This window comes from Musca autumnalis, unplaced genomic scaffold, assembly GCF_047663935.1.
Source record: "Musca autumnalis isolate F117 unplaced genomic scaffold, ASM4766393v1 scaffold_5, whole genome shotgun sequence".
Classification (NCBI taxonomy): Eukaryota; Metazoa; Arthropoda; class Insecta; order Diptera; family Muscidae; genus Musca; species Musca autumnalis.
This window is the reverse complement of record NW_027412088.1, coordinates 76539833-76546219: the sequence shown is the minus strand read 5'-3', so window position 1 is coordinate 76546219 and position 6387 is coordinate 76539833.

The window sequence follows — 6387 nt, the reverse complement described above, 5'->3', positions numbered from 1 at the left end:
GTTTTGAAAAATGTTCTTTCCATAACCTGAGCACACTATCTGTATCAGTTACCAAATCGTCGGTGTCATGCTTAAGTGTTCCATACGCCATTTTTGACTTTTTGAGATAAAGGTACCTTACAAAATTTTGAACCGTGCTCTTTCAGATTTTTTGGTCGGTTTTTCTCTATCTCCTATAGTTTCTGAGATATTCAGATGCCAGTATGTTCCATATCCGCTTTGTGACCCAAAAAATCTTGTCGTTTTGTTCCATATCCGTAAAGCCTGGCGTATGGAACAAAACAACTTTGAACATTTTAGTTCCATATCCATGTCGTTTGGCGTATGGAACAAAAAGAGACAAAAACGAATTGTTCCGCACCAAAAATGATGGCGTTTGGAACAAAAAATTGCCCATTTTGCCCAAGTAACGGAAAAGTGTGGCGTATGGAACAAATTTTTTTAAAGGACTTGGTTTAAAAACTGAAGAATAATAGTTTTTAAATCCAAATATTTTTGAATATTGTATTGTTACATGAAAACGAAAATTTGTCAATCGTTTAAACAAAAAATCCCTAGTTTAAAGACAAAATTTTGATGTAAGTCCACAAAAATATACGCAAAAACGTTCATTCGACTTGAAGCTAACCGACTACAAAAATGGTATTATAAGAAAATCGCGTTTAAATGTTTTATGTTACCTTAGAAATGCAAAATATCAATCCGTTTTGTCCGATCGAAATTTTTACCACAAAAAAGTAGTGATAAGTGGAGGCAATCCCTTAAATAAGTCTTAAGGAAACCTTAAATTATGGTCCTTATTGTATTTATATGAGAAAAATAAATGTTTCATTTAAAGTCCTGATTTATAAACTCCACAGTAGCACTTCATATAAGGGAGGTGGAACACGATTGATAAAAAGTGTTTTGGTTGAAATGTGACAAAATGTGTGCCATGTGACACAAACGGCCAAAAACATGAAAAAAAGATTCCATGGAACAATTCAGCAACTTTTTGCAATTATAAAAATTGGCCATAACTTCTAGACTTTCACAGATATCTGACTAAAATAAACTACTGAACTGAGCTCTTAAAGTATTGGATTATTGCACCATTTTTATTCTGTATGGCCTTAAATATTAACTTGAGTTTTTCTCGAATCAGGCAAATGGCGTATGGAACACTTAAGCATGACACCGACGAAATTACCTTGCTGGTCTCTACAGGAGGATGTGCCTGTGCCAAAGCCAAAAGACTTTTCTCCTATCTCCTTTTCTCCCGATATCTCTCTCGTGCGCTACGCGTTGCTACGGATTGTAAAGTAGCACTATATGCCGCATTTTTCTCTTCGGTAGCAGCACGACACTCCTGATCATACCATGGATTCCTTCGTGGAGGTCTCTGGTATCCAAGTATGGATTTTGCGGCTATTTGCATGGAGTGGGCAATACATTGCCATTGCGCTGATATGTAATCGGGATGAGGAGTGCTTTAATTAAGCAATTGGGCTAGTTGAGTGGAATATGCTGTGACTATCTGTTGTGATTGCAGCTTACCGATGTCTAACTTTCGTGTTGTGTCTGTTCGTACTTTGTTTGCTACGTTTAACCGGTTGCGTACCTTTGCTGCAACAAGGTAGTGGTCCGAGTCTATGTTTGCTTCTCGGAACGAACGCACATCCAACACGCTCGATGAATGTCTACTATCTATCACAACGTGATCAATTTGATTTCTTGTTTTCGTATCTGGAGACAGCCCGGTTCCCTTATAGATGTCGAGATGTTGAAATCTGGTGCTGCTAACTACCATGTTTTTTTGCCTCATACCATTGTCAGACGTTTCACTGTGGAGACTGAATTTTCCGACTGTTGGGACAAAGATATTTTCCTTTCCAATTTTGGCCTTAGAATCGCCTTGAATAATTCTAATGTCCTGCCCACGGTCATATGTTCCTTCTAAGCGCTCGTAGAATATATATTTGGTCAGTTCGTCCTTGTCTTCAGTGGGGGCATGAGCGCAAATAAAACTGATGTTGAAGAATTTTGCTTCCAACACGCTTCGAATTGTAGCAAGTCTTTCATTCACTGATGTGAATCTGTAGGCCAGGTGTTTTAACCTCCGACCAACTACAAATCCGCAACCAAACTCATGCTTTATGTCATGGCAGCTATAATGTTGTGACGCCTTTCTCATTCCATCGTATTTCCTATATGGCAGTAATGTCGGCCTTGTACTTTTCAAGTACATCTGCCAATGCGTATACTACACCTTCTCTATGAAGAGTGCGAACATTCCAGGTGCAGATTCGAAGATCATGGTCCTTAAAACGTTTGCGGGGGTCGTCAACTTTAGAGGGATTTGTTTTTCTTTTCTTTTGTTTTTTCATAGTAGGGATACTAACCCTGCGCCCAAACCCAAGTTTTTAACGTTGTTATGGGTGAACGCGCTACACATGTTAGCTCACTACCTTTAACGGGTGACACCACGGGGAGGTCAGTGTACACTTGAGATGAAAGAGGGACCAAGATAAATCCTGGACTTTGCCATGTTAAAGCCGGTCAGGACCGTTCCTTGGTATCTTTCATCCCCTACGTACTGAACTAGTTCACTAGATTTAACAACTGTACGTTACGCACTCTTCTTCGCACTCCTCTTCGCTTTATCACTCTCTAGGTGCTCTATAAATTGCCCCAACACGCGCACCTCTTCGAATCTGTCACTATCAAGCCGCTCTATTATCCTTCTTTCCAGGACACGGTGCTCTTGAAACAATTTTAAATGGAAGGTGCTTACACCTCGGAAGTTTTTGCGGATTCTGAAACTACAATGTTTATAGATGAGAAAAATCAAAAAACAAAAAAAATAAATCGCGATTTAAGTTGACATTTTTAAGGGTTGTTTAGGTTTTCACGATTTTGCTTAGAAACCGCAAGTCCTATCAAAAAGGGGCTAACGAAAATATTGTAGCTATGAAAATTCTCTACAAGATTGACCTTTATGGTATTCTCGGTAGTTTCACCGTTTTTGAGATATGGAAGTTCAAATTGGGACAATTCAAATTCAATTCAATTCTGTATTGCCCCCTTATAAAACAATGTCATGACTGCAAATTCCCAACTTAAACTTATATATCTAAAAAAGTGTTACAACTAAGGATAAGTTACTTACGCCAGTCTTGTGGAGAATTTTCACAGCTTTAAGATTTTCTCAGGTCCCATATCGATAAGACTTACCGTATTCAAGCAAAATCGCGAAACCCTAACAAAAAAACCTAAAAATGTAAACTGAGCTTCATTATCTCAAAAATTGTACAGGCTGGAAACAAGTAATAAACGTCAAACCTATAGAGAATTTTCACAGCTACAACATTTTCTTTATCTCCATTTCGATTGGACTTGCGGTTTCCAAGCAAAATCGTGAAAACCAAAAAAACACCTAAAAATGTGGATTTTGACCGCGATTTATTTAAAAATCCCTACAGCGATTTTTTCTTGTTTTTGGATTTTTCTCATCTATGAACACTGCTGTTTCAGAATTCACAAAAACTTTCCCTGTGTAAGCGGTTTTCATCAAAAGTTAGTTAAGGCGCACCCTTCATGACATTGTTTTGTAAGGGGGCGATACAGTCAGTGCATTGTCCCAATTTGAACTTCTATAACTCAAAAATGGTAAAAACTGCGAAAATACCATAAAGGTCGATCTTGTAGAGAATTTTCATAGCTACAACATTTTCTTTAGCCCCATTTTGATAGGGCTTGCGGTTTCTAAACAAAATCGTGAAAACCTAAACAACCCTTAAAAATGTCAACTTAAATCGCGATTTATTTAAAAAGCGCTCCGGCGATTTTTTTTGTTTTTTGATTTTTCTCATCTATAAACATTGAGTTTCAGAATCCGCAAAAACTTCCGTGGTGTAAGCACCTTCCATTTAAAATTGTTTCAAGAGCACCGTGAGGATTCGAGAGTGATTTAACCGTTACCCACAATTGACTTAATCCTGTAGCAATGCTGGATTGCTTTATGTGGTCTTATCACTAGCACCAGACGTTTATTACCCTCAAAAGCGAAGTAATATCTGGCTAGAATTTGGGGCTGAAGAGGCTGCATTTGTAGTGGATAGATAATTTTCAGTCTGCTTTGGAATGGTTAAGATGAAAACACCATATCTGGTAATTGCATAGGACGGAATGCTAAAGTTTATGACAGTAGGAAGAAGTTGTATATAAATCGAGGGGATTATTTTGTTCAATTGCAGTATGAGGCTGTTTTTTATACTATGTCGTAGGCAGCTGTTAGGAAGACGACCGACAGTGTAGCATTTTGCTTCGCGTCGCAACTATGTAGAGCTCATAATCAGCATTGATATCATCTAGAATCAGATGGTTATTACCCTCCAAAAGTGAAGTAATATCAGGTTAGAAGTTATAGGTGAGGAGAGTGTCGTTGAAGAGGATAGATACATTTTGGTCTGCCTTGGAGTGATAAAAGCAAAAACAGTCAATCTCTTTATTTTTTAGAGGCTTTCGATAATGTCGAATTTTGAGTTTCAAACTGCGATGGCCATTTCGTCTGCATAGTTGAATTTGCCGGAAGCAGTTTTTGAAGGTCGGGGATATAAAGTTTGAACAGATCTGGTGATAGGTTTTCTCTCGTTATTGCATCTTTCGCTTAGATGGACTATAAAAATAACTAGGCTGAACATACCTTGGATTTTATTTCATATCCTACTCCAATTTTAGTATGGCGCTCTTTTTCCAGACAGTGTTTCGTGGTCAGCAACTAGGACGACAAACCACACAGCAGTTTTTGCATCGCGTCAAAAACATGTTCGATGCAGTACTTTGTCAGTGCAGCTTGGTCCCATACCATAAAGAAAGGAACTATGTCGGTAAATCATCTGGATTAACAGTGCGATGATTTTGACCTCTTGAATCGGCCAGCGATGTTGCATGGCCACTAACGAGCCACTCTTTAGTATTTAGTATATCGCTATGGAGGATAAACTCTGGGTAGTTACAGACTATTCACGCTGCTGTGCCAGGTTTGGTTATTCAATTTTAGTTTTGAGAAAAGGGCGGCAGAGTGAATTGTGAGGGGTAGTTTGACTTCAAAGGTGTTTGAGCTCGAGATTGATTTTTCATGTGAAGGATTTGTCCTTATCAGCTTTAAATGGGTTAATTATGTGAGCGGCGATAAAGTTAGACTCCAACGAGGGTGTTGACGACGAGGGGGATTTGCAGCTCCAAGCTTGCATGGAAGACTCAAATTTGTTTGTTGCAACCAAGTACATTGATAACACTGGTCAACACGACTTTTGTTTCAACCGAAGTTGTTGTTGTTTCTAAATGAAATCGGTGAGCTATTTTCAAATCTGGTCTCGGTTTTTCTCCATCAGCTCTTGTTCTTGAGATATAGCTCAAAATCGGTTTTTACGAGTTTTACACAGAATTTCGTTATTTTCGGGTACAAACAAATATTTTTTGCGGGTTTTTCGACACTAATATATTAAGAAGATGTTGTACGCTCGATACAAAACGTTTTTTGAAATAATTATGGCGAATAGTTATCAAAAAATATAGAAAACATACGATGAATCTTGTAAAAATTGCATATTTTGAGTACTTTAAGCTGTAATTACGTCATCGGGGGAAGTCATAGAAGCTTCATATGACATTCCGGATATGCTCAGGCTGTCTGCTATATAGTCATGTATTCAAATATTTAATATAGAGTTCATAGCGCCCACGATTCGCCCATAACCTAAAAATCGTCATGAAGACTGCCATTGAAAAGTAAATGGCATATTTGGTAATGATATCACAGGTAAATGATTTCCCTTTAGCAGTCTTCATGACAATTTCTAGGTTATGGGCGAATCGTGGGCGCTATGAACTTTATATTAAATATTTGAATACAGGACTATATAGCAGACACCCTGAGCATATCCGGAATGCCATATGAAGCTTCTATGACTTCCCCCGATGACGTAATTACAGCTTAAAGTACTCAAAATATGCAATTTTTACAAGATTCATCGTATGTTTTCTATATTTATACCCTCAGCCTTTAGGCTATGAAGGGTATATACACTTTCATACGGGCAAAATGTGCCTCATCGAAATAATGGTTTTAGACCCCAAGTATGTTTGGACGAAATGTGTTTCAGACAATTTGGAGTCGATTGATCAATGTCCGTCCGTCTGTCTGTCTGGCTGGAGCGCACGATAACTCTCGAACGGATGAACCGATTCGGTTCAAATTTTGGCTTTCGTAATATTTTGCCCAAACTTAGTTTAAGTTCGAAGATGAGCTATATCGGTCTACTTCTTCCGGTACCTCCCCCACAAAAGTTCGAAAATGTTAGGAAAATTTGTGCGCACGATAACTCTTGAAGGGAGTAACCGATA